The sequence below is a fragment of the Mustela putorius genome, unplaced genomic scaffold (assembly GCF_011764305.1).
Source record: "Mustela putorius furo isolate JIRA1106 unplaced genomic scaffold, ASM1176430v1.1 tig00537255_pilon_pilon_pilon, whole genome shotgun sequence".
NCBI classification, from domain to species: domain Eukaryota; kingdom Metazoa; phylum Chordata; class Mammalia; order Carnivora; family Mustelidae; genus Mustela; species Mustela putorius.
The window spans coordinates 1,785,393-1,798,561 of NW_025422394.1; the positions used below are offsets into that span (position 1 = coordinate 1,785,393).

The 13,169-nt window shown below is 35.3% G+C and overlaps 1 protein-coding gene across 1 annotated transcript in view; it reads left to right on the forward strand.

Moving 5' to 3' along the window:
- Window positions 1-1,917: 1,917 nt before the first annotated feature.
- Window positions 1,918-13,169, forward strand: part of TEX15 (testis expressed 15, meiosis and synapsis associated) — a 74,079-nt gene continuing 62,827 nt past the window's right edge. The window contains exon 1 of the mRNA XM_004758294.3: window positions 1,918-1,995. The gene's annotated coding sequence lies outside the window, so the exon portion shown is untranslated. The remainder of the gene's footprint in view (window positions 1,996-13,169) is intronic.

A 13,169-nucleotide genomic window follows, 5' to 3' on the forward strand; every position in this document is an offset into this window, starting at 1 on the left:
AATATGCCTGGGTGGCTCAGTGGGTTAAAGCCTCTGCTTTCGGCTCAGATCATGATCTCGGGGTCCTGGGATCGAGCCCCGCATCGGGCTCTCTGCTCAGTGGAGAGCCTGCTTCTCCCCCTCCTGGGATCGAGCCCCGCATCGGGCTCTCTGCTCAGTGGAGAGCCTGCTTCTCCCCCTCTCTCTGTCTGCCTCTCTGCCTACTTGTGATCTCTGTCTGTCAAATAAATAAATAAAATATTTTAAAAAAAGAAAAAAAGAAACTTCACTTGCATATTTTCAACCATACCCATACAAACATGTACATCCCTCTGCAGATTAAATTCAGAATTACTGTACTCAATAGGTTCTTATAGAGAAAGGTATAAAAGACAGTTTTTTTTTCTATTAATGGAATGTCTCACATGAATTTATGAAAAGGCTTACCAAATCCGTACCTTCTTTGTTAAAACTGTAGTTGGTGTTGCTCTATAATTTCACTGTTCCCATAGCCAGTCCTCTATATTCAGGGGTTTGCCACTGTTTGTCATTTCAGAAAGTCTGGAATAGCTCTGTGCAAGTGTTATTATCCTTTCTTGAGCAACTTTCGTGATCGAATTAAGAGTATTAGTAACTTCTACTTCCTTATACATATTTTTTATACACTCTGGTTGTGTTAATTTGCATGTTTGCATCAGATTATTATTAATATACTGACTTTAAACATATCTTTTAGTTTACTACAATTATAGTAGACATGGAAATGCCAGTAATCATCAATTTCCAAATGTACATATTATCCTCCTAATTATTACTGAATATTTCATGCTATTATTGATATGTTTATCTGGATAGACCATCACTATTAAGTTCTCAGAATTTTTAGTTTCTAAAGTGTCTGGGTAGCTCAGGGGATTAAGCATCTTCCTTTGGCTTAAGTCTATTCCAGAGTCCTGGGATCGAGCCCCAAGTCAGGCACTCTGCTCTGGAACCTGCTTCTCCCTCTCCCTCTGCCTACTGCTCCCCTTGGTTGTGTTCATGCTTTCTGTGAAATAAATAAATAAAATCTTTTTTAAAAAAGAATTTTTAGTTTCCAAATTATTTGGCATTTTATTTTCATGTATCAGTCTCTTGTCTTTATTACTTTGATTATACTTACTCCTGATTGCTTCTTTATATTCTCTGCTTTTATTTCTTTGGGTCGCTTAGACAATGACACTTCATTAAAACACTTGACTAAAACATAGTCAGAGCAGTAAAGGGTAACATGTTCTTTCGTTTTTACAGAGTTTTAAAACGGGTAATAGTAACATTTTCTTTTCAAAAGTGAATCTACTATGTCTATTTTAAATACCTTTTTCAGGGCACCTAGGTGGCTCAGTTGGTTAAGTGTCTGCCTTCAGCTCAGGTCATCATCTCAGAGTTGTGGAATCGAGCCCTGCATCAGACTCCCTACTCAGTGGGGAATCTGCTTCTCCCCCTGTCCTCCCACTTGTGCATTTGTGCTGTCTCTCTCTTTCTTAAGTAAATCAATAAAATATTTAAAAGATAATATATTTTTTATTTTCTTGAATGCTCACTTGGAGAAAAGAAAAACTCTAGTCAGTCCAAAGTTTTGTCGGATGTTTTACTAATTAAAAAAATACTTTTTCTTAAAGAATGTGTGGCATTTTAAATTATGTTTAAAGATTTTATTTATTTGAGAGAGAGAATGAGCGGTGGAGAAAAGAAGAGAGAGGAGAAGGAGAAAAGTGCAACAGTGTGATAGAGAAGGCACTGAGACTTGTGGCAAAAAGACTCCTTCCTCCCCTCAAATGAAATAGCACTAAAAGGAAAGCAGAAATCGGGAAAAAAAAAATGAAGGGGACAATAAAGTGCTTATTCTGGAGGGTACTTCTGACCATAATTCTCTTCTTGTCTTCCTTTTTCTTTTTTTGTAGGTATTCCTTTGTCATTTTTCATGTATATATTGAATCCTGATCATAACTGTATGATGGTCGATACCATTGAGGAGTGGTAAGTATCAAATAATGATTTTGCTACTGCTGTTATTTACAGTACTGTATTGACTTTTTTTCAACCCACTATCGATAATTTAATTTGTAACTGACTTATAAATAATTGGGCAATAAAAAAGATATGTGAAAAATATGTATTTTTTTCACACATTGGAGGAATACTTTTAAAGTATCTTTTGCAGTAAATATTTATTGGGTACTTATTTTATGAGGATCTCTGATTGATGCTGGAGATCAAAAGACGGATAAATTATAGTCCAGTGGAGAATATTGACCCATACAAAATTGACCTTAATTTAGCATAAGTATTCAGTTTTTGAATAACTAAATTGGAAAGTCAAGCCAATATGTAGATATTGCTTAGAACATTTGTGTTATTTGAGGTTTGAAATTACCTTTGAACTAGTACTTAAACAATAAGAAACTTAGTTATTTTAAAGCCAGATTTTTTGCATTGCTTTATTTTTAATCAAAAGTAGTATTGTGTGGGGGCGCCTGGGTGGCTCAGTAGGTTAAGCCACTGCCTTCGGCTCAGGTCATGATCTCGGGGTCCTGGGATCGAGTCCCGCATCGGGCTCTCTGCTCTGGCAGGGAGCCTGCTTCCTCCTCTCTCTCTCTGCCTGCCTCTCCGTCTACTTGTGATTTCTGTCAAATAAATAAAAAAAAAAAAAGTAGTATTGTGTGCATGTCATATTTGTGTTAATAAAACCATAAAACTACCCAAAAAATGGAATTGTTACATTTGGTCACCCATCTGTTAATCAGATGGGTTTTAAATTATATTTGCTTGATTCTAAAAAAAAACCACCTCAGAGGATGGAAATTAGATTAACTGTTGACATTTAAAAAATAAAAGTGCCATTATCATAGAAGTACTCTAAGGAAATAAGTTTTCTAGTAAGGCTCTTTAACTTGTGAAGCTGTCAAACTTTTATGACATCAACTTGCATACATGGTACTATTTCTTGCATAGGCCTCTATGTAGAGCCACAGAAAGAATGTAAACAAATGGAACCTGAAAGTGGTAGAAAGAGGGATAGGTATAGGAGGAAGCAAAACATTTTATAGTTTACAATACAGCTTTAGGTCTTAGTGAAACACAGATGAGAAGAGTAACATTAGAGCACACATTTAGTGAGTGACAGAATCAAGACAAGAAACCATGTTTGCTGATTTCTTATATAGAGTGCTTTCTTAATTGTATCATAAATACTTAGAAAAGATTCTTTTTCAAGCTGATTTCATAAAGACAATTTGGTAGGAAAGTGAGAAGTTGGATTGTTAAGTCACAGGAGTTTTTAACTGTAGCTAGGTGAGCCTCAGCTACTTGTAACTGGGCCTGAGAATTTAAGGTGTTTTTCTGTGAATGTTTTAACTAATTGCTGTGATCAGTTCCTGACTTTTTTGCATTTGGGGAAAAAATTGCTTGTTCAATCTTAGCAAAGTCTTCAAAACAAATCTGAGAGCTTTTCTTAGTTTTTTTTCTTTTTTAAAAAAAATTTTTTATAAACATATAATGTATTATTAGCCCCAGGGGTACAGGTATGTGAATCACCAGGTTTACACACTTCACAGCACTTACCATAGCACATATCCTCCCCAATGTCCATAACCCCACCACTCTCTCCCTATCCTCCTCCCCTGGTCACCCTCAGTTTGTTTTGTGACAATAAGAGTCTCTTATGGTTTGTCTCCCTCCCGATCCCATCTTGTTTCATTTATTCTTTCCCTACCCCCCAAACCCCCCAGGTTGCATCTCCACTTCCTCATATCAGGGAGATCATATGATAGTTGTCTTTCTCTGATTGGTTTATTTCGCTAAGCATAATACCCTCTAGTTCCATCCGTGTTGTGTTGTCGCAAATGGCAAGATTTCATTCTTTTGATGGCTGCATAGTATTCCATTGTGTATATATACCACATCTTCTTTATCCATTCATCTGTTGATGGACATCTAGGTTCTTCCCATAGTTTGGCTATTGTGGACATTGCTGCTATAAACGTTCAGGTGCGCGTGCCCCTTTGGATCACTACAGCTGTATCTTTAGGGTAAATACCTAGTGATTGCTAGGTTGTAAAGTAGCTCTATTTTAAATTTTTTGAGGAACCTCTATGCTGTTTTCCAGAGTGATTGCACCAGCTTGCATTCACACCAACAGTGTAGGAGGGTTCCCCTTTCTCTGCATCCTCACCAGCATCTGTCATTTCCTGACTTGTTAATTTTAGCCATTCTGACCTGTGTGAGGTGGTATCTCATTGTGGTTTTGATTTGTGTTTCCCTGATGCCAAGTGAGGTGTGGAGCACTTTTTCATGTGTCTTGGCTATCTGGATGTCTTCTTTACAGATATGTATGTTTATGTCCTCTGCCCATTTCTTGATTGGATTATTTGTTCTTTGGGTGTTGAGTTTGCTAAGCTCTTTATAGATTTTGGATATTAGCCCTTTATCTGATATGTCGTTTGCAAATGTCTTCTCCCATTCTGTCAATTATCTTTTGGTTTTGTTGACTGTTTCCTTTGCTGTGCAAAAACTTTTGATCTTGATGAAGTCCCAATAGTTCCTTTTTGCCCTTGCTTCCCTTGATGTTCCTAGGAAGAAGTTGCTGCAGCTGAGGTCAAAGAGGTTGCTGCCTGTGTTCTCCTCAAGGATTTTGATGGATTCCTTTCTCACATTGAGGTCCTTCATCCATTTTGAGTCTATTTTTGTGTGTGGTGTGAGGAAATGGTCTAGAGCTTTTCTTAATTTTATTTGATAATTCTCAGATTTTTTTTTGTCAACATTTCATAATACATTTATTACATTCACCCCCAGGTAGTAAGATTTTATTCTTCCCTAGTAGTCCAAATTGGTATAATTTTACTATAAATCTCTGGGAGTTTAGCTAAATAGTTCATTTTAATGTATGACATTTTTCTTTTGATACAGTATATCTTTCTAGAGAAGTGTTTGATATGGGCACTGGTTTTCAGAAGCACACAGGTTCTACTTGTCTAAATCTTCTACGTCTCAGTAAAACAAGTATCAAGCTATTCTCTTGGGAATTATGTTGGCTTTTTTCTTTTCTTTCTTTTTTTTTTAAGATTATTCATTTATTTATTTGACAGAGAGAGAGATCACAAGTAGGCAGAGAGGCAGGCAGAGAGAGAGAGAGGAGGTAGCAGGCTCCCCGCTGAGCAGAGAGCCTGATGCAGGACTCGATCCCAGGACCCTGAGATCATGACCCGAGTCGAAGGCAGCAGCTCAACCCACTGAGCCACCCAGGCGCCCTTCTTTCTTTTTTTAATCTTCCTCAATATTTGTTGTAGTGAGTCTAGGTAGCTACTGGAATTACTGTGTAGTTACTATAAACCCTTGTGTCTGATTCATAGCAATGGCCCCAAGGGAAGGTAGGACTCAACAGATGGCTCATCTTTTCCAAAAGGATTTGCTGATATTTACATGGTACTCTTTCTAAAAGATTCTGAAATTTGGCTGTGGCAGAATAAACAAGATGACCAGAAAAGAAATAAGATAGTCTTGATGTCCATCTTAAATAAAATTTAAAGTATAATAAAACTACTCCAGCTTCCTTTAAGTTTTCCATTAATCTTATATGAAGAAGATGGAGATGCTCTAGAAACATCTTTTATTTAATAATTTCTACCTTTTGTGTGTAAGACTAAGGGGCAGGGTTTTTTTGTTTGTTTGTTTGTTTGTTTGTTTGTTTTACATAAGCAATCTCTACACCCAATACTGGGCTCAAACTCACTACCCTGAGATCAAGAGCTGCATGTTCTACCCACTAAGGTGCCCCAGAGGGGCAGTTTTTTTTTTTTTTAAACCAACTTGTGATTATCATTTTTCTATGTTTAGGCATTCCCAGCATCCTTCTCTCCTGCTAAGCCAAACCTCAAGAACTTGAAAAACAGTTAAAGATAGAATTTCCTGAGTCACTACACTGATGAAATTGAACTTTCTTTAAATGTATGTGTTCATGAAGTGTAGAAGCACCTGGGTGGCTCAGTCAGTGGGGTATCCAACTCTTGGTTTAGGCTCAGGTCATCATCTTGGGGTTGTGGGATCAAGCCCTACATAAGGCTCCACGATGACTGTGGAGCCTGCTTGGGATTCTCTCTCTTCCTATCTCCCCACCCCCAACTCATGCCTGCTCTTTCTCTGTCTCAAAACATAAAATAAAACAATAAAAAATAAATTATGTGTTCACAAAGTATTGACATATAAACTTTTGGATACTTATAAATTTATATAATGGGAAAAGTGTTTCAAATAAGGCTACATAGATGTTGAATCTGAAATCAGAAGAAATCTGATGCTCAGCCAGATGCTGCTACCCAAATTGATAGACAAAAGTTAACAACATTCTGTAAGTGAAACAAAAGAATTACTTAATAGATTTTACTGACAGCAATTTGGGGACATTCTCTGTTCCTTCAACGGATTATAAGCTTCTAGTCCATGAAAAACAATGTACTGTTTAACTTTTCCTCTTCAGTAACCCCCCCCCCCGCCATTTAACAGACTTTTACTGAATTCCGTGTGTAGTTAGGTGTTCATTATGCTGTATGTTTTTTTGGGTATGAGCTTTTTTTCTTCTCATGACATAGATCACTATCTTTTTGATTATGACCTTGCTCTTTATGTTAGTTCAGCCTCATCTATTGGAGAGCTTTGAAAATTCTCCAGTATTCCTATTTTTTCTCTGAGTGTTCTATTTGTTTATTATGGCATCAGAAGGAATAACCCCTTCCAGTTTTCTGTCACCACCCCATTCCTTTGCATGTGTCTGGACCTTTCTACTCTTGGTCTCCTCAGTATAATGCTTCATTTCCACTTGAAAACTCATTACCAGAAAGCAATACTGGCCACTGTGTTAGGTTGCGGACACACTCTTTAACACCCCCCCACTTTTTTTTTCCTAAATGTCCTTTGTGGAGCCCAGCTCTGGGCTTAAACTACAACCCCAAGATCAAGAACTGTGCTGAGATCAGGAGTCAGATGCTCAATTGACTGAGCCACCCAGGCGCCCCTTTTTACCTTTTTGACTGCAGTCTCTTTATATGCTTCCATTCCATCTTTGCTGTTGTGTTTTTTAGCTTCATTGTAATCTGTTTCTCTCTCTTTTTTTTAATTTAATTTAATTTTGTGTGTATGTGTTCCAAAATTCATTGTTTATGCATCACACCCAGTGCTCCATACAATATGTGTCTACTTGCTTTTAGGTATACATATGCAAGAGCTTCTCTGGGGTAATGGTTTCTAGAGATGTGGGTTTTAAAATTTGCTGTTTCCACCCTAACTGCTGTGTATGCAATCCAGTTCAGACACCAACCACTAGAGCCTGGGTAGCTTAGTTAGTTAAGCATCTGAGTCTTGATTTTGGCTTAGGTCGTGATCTCAGGGTAGTGAGATTATGCCCCATGTCGGGCTCTGCCCAGGGCCTGGAGCCTGCTTGGGATTCCCTCTCTCTTTCCCCCTCTGCTCCTACCTCCCTTCTTTCTCTCATTGTCTCTCTCATTCACTGTCTCTAACTCCTTCTCTAAACACACATACACACACAAAACCCTAATCACCTGGGCTTAGTGGCAAATGTCACAAGTTAAGAGCTTAGTGTGCCCTTACTTCAGATGCCAATCACAAGTGGGTTCCCCAAGCCTTTCACACTTGTGACCAAGTTAAAAATTCAAGAGTTCCCACAAACCCTTCAGTTTCAGTAATTCACTAGAACAATACACAGAACTCAGGAAAGCACTGTACTTAAAATTGCAGATAATTACAGGGACATACATAGAATGGGGTCTGGGAGGTTCCTGAACACAGAGCTTCCATGTCCTCTTTCCATGGAGTCTAGAAACATCACCCTTCCAGCACATCAGTGTGTTCACCAATCAATAAGCATCCTTGAGCTTTAGTGTATAGTGTTTATTGGGGTTCCATTAAGAGGCACAATTAATTAAATCATTGGACATATAACAACTCATTCTGCTGCCCTTTTCCCAGGTGGAGCAACTGAAAGTCCCAACCCTCTGATCACATACATGGTCTTTCTGGTGATCAGCCCCCATTCTGAAGCTATGTAGGGGCCTACCATGAGTCACCTTTTATCATAACAAAATCAGTTCTTTCAGGAAATTCCAAGGGTTTTTGAAGCTCTTTGCACAGGACAAAACCAAATGTATTCTTTATACAGGTCCCCTTTCATCACCCTTCAAATTTAAGACGTAAAGAACTTTTGTTAATGAGGATTACGTCTATTAATGTTTACTGTACCACATTAAAATCAAGACATTTTTAACATATTAATTTTTCATTTAGAAATAACACAGTCATCACATGTTGATATAAGTAATATTTCAATGAAGAATAACTCTTTCCCAAAGTAGAGTGCTGTTGTTTTCCATTATTGCAAATCAGGCTTAATAGAAGTCAGGTGAATTCTCATACCTGCTTCTGCATTTAGTCTTCCAGAGTTTTTGTTGTTTTGGTTGGAGAATATGAAGAAATATGACCTCACAGATGATAGTTGTAAGGAGGACCTTGCTGAAACCTTGAAATATTCTTGGGGATCCTCAGAAGTTTTTGGATCACACTTTGTGAATTGATGCTAGAGAATGGAGTTGTTAGGTCAGAAGGTAATGCACATCTTCAAGCTTACAAGATAATGCCTAATTTTATTCTAAAGTGACTGTACCAGCTTACACAATCACCAGAAATATATGAGAATTCTAGTTGCTCTGCACCTTTTGTAGCATTTGATATTGTCAGGACTTTAATATTTTCTGATCTGCAAGGTATGGAAAAAATATACTTTATTGTAGTTTTAAAATTTTGTGTTTTTGTTTTCCATGTGGCTAGGTACTCTTTAAATATAGATTCCCCACTGATTTGAAATATCAATATTAGCATCTTCAAAATCCTGGGGATTTTTTGGTGTTTTTTCTGCCTGTGATGTTCCATTGTTTTGTTTTGTTTTGTTTTTGTCTCAGTAACTATAGTTTTAAGTTGCCTATTACTTACTATCCTCTTTCTTAGTAATAAAACCTAAATTTAATTGAGTGATTGTATACCCAGCTAATTAAAATTGCTGTAATTATCAAATAAATTATAATATTTAATAGTGCCAGTTTCTGTCCTCTAGTTACTGTCTCAAATTTCCTTGATTGTTTTCTTTTTCCATATATCCTTTAGTATTATTTTTGTCAACCTAAGGATTGAATCAACTTGAAGGACTTAACGTAGAAAGATTTTGCATATTCACAATAATAAGAACTCCTCCTCAAGAATAAATTATGCATGTTCCATCGTTAAGCAAATCCTTTATGTCCCTCAGTATTTTAGAAGTCTTCCTATCAGCCAGGCAATTTCTTAAGTTTATTCTTAGATATTTTATACTTTCTGTTACAATAGTGAGCAGATTATTTTCATTTTTAAGAGCTTATAAATTTGTGAAGATAAAAATTAAGGTAATAAAGACATAAACTGAAAAATCTCTCTCTTCCCCATTCCTAAATCCCCTAGGGTTCCTTTCTCCATAGACAACTAATATTATCTTTTTAAAGATAATTTCTTCACATTTAGCAAAACACTCTTATTCTTCTACTTTATTATGGAAATTTCTAACATATATGAAAATAGAATACTATAATGAAGCCCATTTTCAAGGTTCAGCAGTTAGAAACTGGGTAATTTTAAAGCATACAAGTCAGGTATTATATCACTCTTTTTTTAGAGTGCGTGTATATGTGTGTTAAGTCAACTAGTGATTTTAAATCAACTTTATTGAGAATGCAACCTAGGAAAAAGCTATAAAATATATGAAGAAGGGGTTAAGAAACATGAATAAAGTAGAAATTTGAACGTAGATAACTAGAAGTTCTAAGGAAATAAAACAATGCCACAACAATATTCCAAGTTAAATTTGCCGAGAATTTCACATAAATGTTACAGTTACCAAACCTTAAATACAAGAAGTCCCTGATATACTTATACTAGAATGTTATAATGAAAATGCAGAATACCAGGGACAAAGATTTTTAAAAGTTGTCAGAGAAAAAAGCTTTACTTATGAGTGACAGATTGGAGGTGATTTCTTAATAAGAGCAGTGGATGGTAGTAAGTAGTGGGATAATATCTTAAGAATGCTGAGAGAAAATGGCAATCAGTCTAGAATTCTATACCCAGGAAAATTTAACCTGATACAGCAGGTCTTTAAAAAAAAAAAAAATAGAATTTGTCATTAAGTTGTAAAGATTTAAAACATTCCCTCTAAGTCCAGGGTAAAGACCAAGGCACCTGATATTATCATTTATATTTGACATATGTTAGAACTTGCAGCCTGCCCAGCATGGCAGGCATAAGAAATAAATGGTGTAGTAATTGGAAAAAAAAGAAGTAAACAGAAAATCGTTAATATATGCCCTTCATCAATCAGAGAGGTTGTAGTTGTTTATGAAGACACATTATTAGAATTAATAGGAACCTAACAAGGTTATTATGTAGTCAATGCATAGAAACAAGTTTCACTGAAGGTCATTTTACCTAATAGTTAAGGGCATTCGCTCTGATGCCAGACTGCCTTGCTTTGAATTTCAGATTCAACAAACACTTCCTAGCTATGTATCTTTGAGCACATTATTCAACTTAAACCTTTTCCCATAATTTATAATAAAGGTATCTTATAGGGATATAATGATTAGATGGGTCAATATATATCTAAAGCACTTAGATAAGTGTCTGATTCCTAATAAGTGTTACCAGATTAATGTTAGTCATTATTATCATCTTGAATGCCATTTTAAACATTAGCAGTGAATAAATAAAACTTTTTAAAAAGATAACGTGTAGTAATTCTAAAATTATGAAGAACTTAGAATAAACTCTTTAAAACATATTAGACCCTCATGGAAAAAATAAGGCTTTACTGAAAGATATTAAAGACATGAATAAGTGGGGAGATAGCCCATGTTTAAGACAGGAAGACTAGTAAAATGATGTCCTTGATCAGTGGTAGATTCAGTGAATTTTCAATTAAAGCCTAAGCAAGATTTCTTATTAGACATTTTAAAATATGTATGTAAAAGCAAAGATGATTCAGAAGAACAAGATTTGTTTTTTCTTTTCTTTTGGTTTTGTCCAAACATATATCAATTACTCTGTGGTATGGTGTTGGTGCAGGAATACAGAAAAACATCAACCAGTAAAACAAATCAGAGAGCCTAGAATTCATGCATATATTGAAAGTTGATTTATGTTAAAGATATCATAGATAAACAGGGAAAAAATTTTCAAGTAAATGCTAGCATGATTTGATACTGATACGGAAAAATTGAGCCCTTCTTACTTACCTCAGACCAAAATGAATTTCAGGTGATTTAAAGACTTAAAAGTAAAAAACAAAACTATACAACTTTTAGAAGAGAATAGAGAAGATTATATAAACCTTGGGGAAAATAATTTCTTAAATTTGATCAAAACCAAAAATAAATCTAAAGGAAAAGTTCATAATTTCAACTACATTAAATATTTTTGTTCAAAAAAGTAAAAAAATAAGTTCAAAAAAGTAAAAAAATAAGTTCAAAAAAGAGGGAAAGTTATTTGCAACAAGTATGATTGGTGAAGAGCTAGGATCTGAAAAAAATTTTTGCAAATCTATAATAAATAGCTTCATAGAAAAGTGGGTAAAAAACTTGAACAGGATATCACAAGTTTGAGAAAACAAATGACCAATAAATATACTCAGTATCATCAAAAATCAAATAGATGCAAAATAACCATAGTGAGATAGCATTGACAGATACCAGATTGGCAGATACTAGTCTGCTAGTATCAAATGAAGTGAGGATATGGTACAACTAGAACTCTTCACACACTGCTGGTAATAGGATAAAAAGTATAATAATAGAATGAGAAATTAAACTATGCAAAAACTAAAATTTTGCTATGGAAAACAAATGCCATAAATAAGACAAAAATATTGTAACACTTATTATGACAAAAACTAATTTCTCTGTACACAGAGTCCTTACAAATCATTTAAAAACCTGTAAAAAGAAAAAATGGAGAAAAAGATAGGAACGAGTGATGGGAAAAAAATAACCTCGCTAGTAATGAAAGAAATGCAAATTAAAACCACAAGATTCTCTTTTTGTTGTTGTCTAAAATTAGCTTGATAAAATACTAAAAAAAAAATTGAAGAGAATATTCTCTTATTTCCCTTATATAAGTAAAAATTAATTAATAATAAAAGCCAAATAAAGTTGAATTATTAAAAGACTGAGAAAGCACCACCTGAAGTCAGGATTATGAAGTCACAAAAGTCAGGGGAAAAGTATTATTTCAGGAACAGATTAGTCAACAGTATTGAAGGTAGAAAGGCCAAGTAAGTTATGAGCCAGAAGTGTACTTAAATTGAGATACTGATGTGAAAAATCACCGGTGACTGAAGATCGCTATTGAGGTGGAATTGGAAATAGAAATAGATTGAGAAAGGAGTGGGAGTTGATGTAAGTAAGGACAAATGTGATCTAGCAGATTCTCCTTTGTTTTTATTTTATTTTTATTTTTAAAGATTTTATTTATTTATTTAAGAGAGAGAGAGAGCACAAGTGGGGTGAGGGGCAGAGGGAGAGGGAGAAGCAGACTCCCCACTGAGCAAAGAGCCCAGTGGGGGCTTTATACCCGGACCCTGGGATCATGACATAGCTGAAGATGGACACTTAACTGACTCAACCACCCAGATCCCCCTTCTCCTTTGTTTTAAAAATGATCAGGTTTGAACTTGTTTAAATGCTTTTGGGCAGAGAAGCAAAGTGAGTCGGGATGAAATTCAGAATTCATTGGAGAGATAATAGGAGAAAGAGTCTTGAAACAGAAATCATGAAACTTAGTTTTTATTGTCCCAAATCTTTGATATTTAGTTGTTATTTGATATTTACTTCATCTCTAATGGGTTGGTGTACTTTTCTATAAAGGGTTAGATAGTAAACATTTTAGTCTTTGTAGGCCATAGGGTCTCTTGTCACATTTACTCAGCTATGGTTTTTAATAGTAAAGCAGCTGTAGACGATAGATAGATTGAGGCTGTGTCCCAGTAAAACTTAATTCAAACTTAGATTTGAATTTCATGTAATTTTTAAGTGACATGAAACACTATTCTTGATTTTTTGTCATTTAGC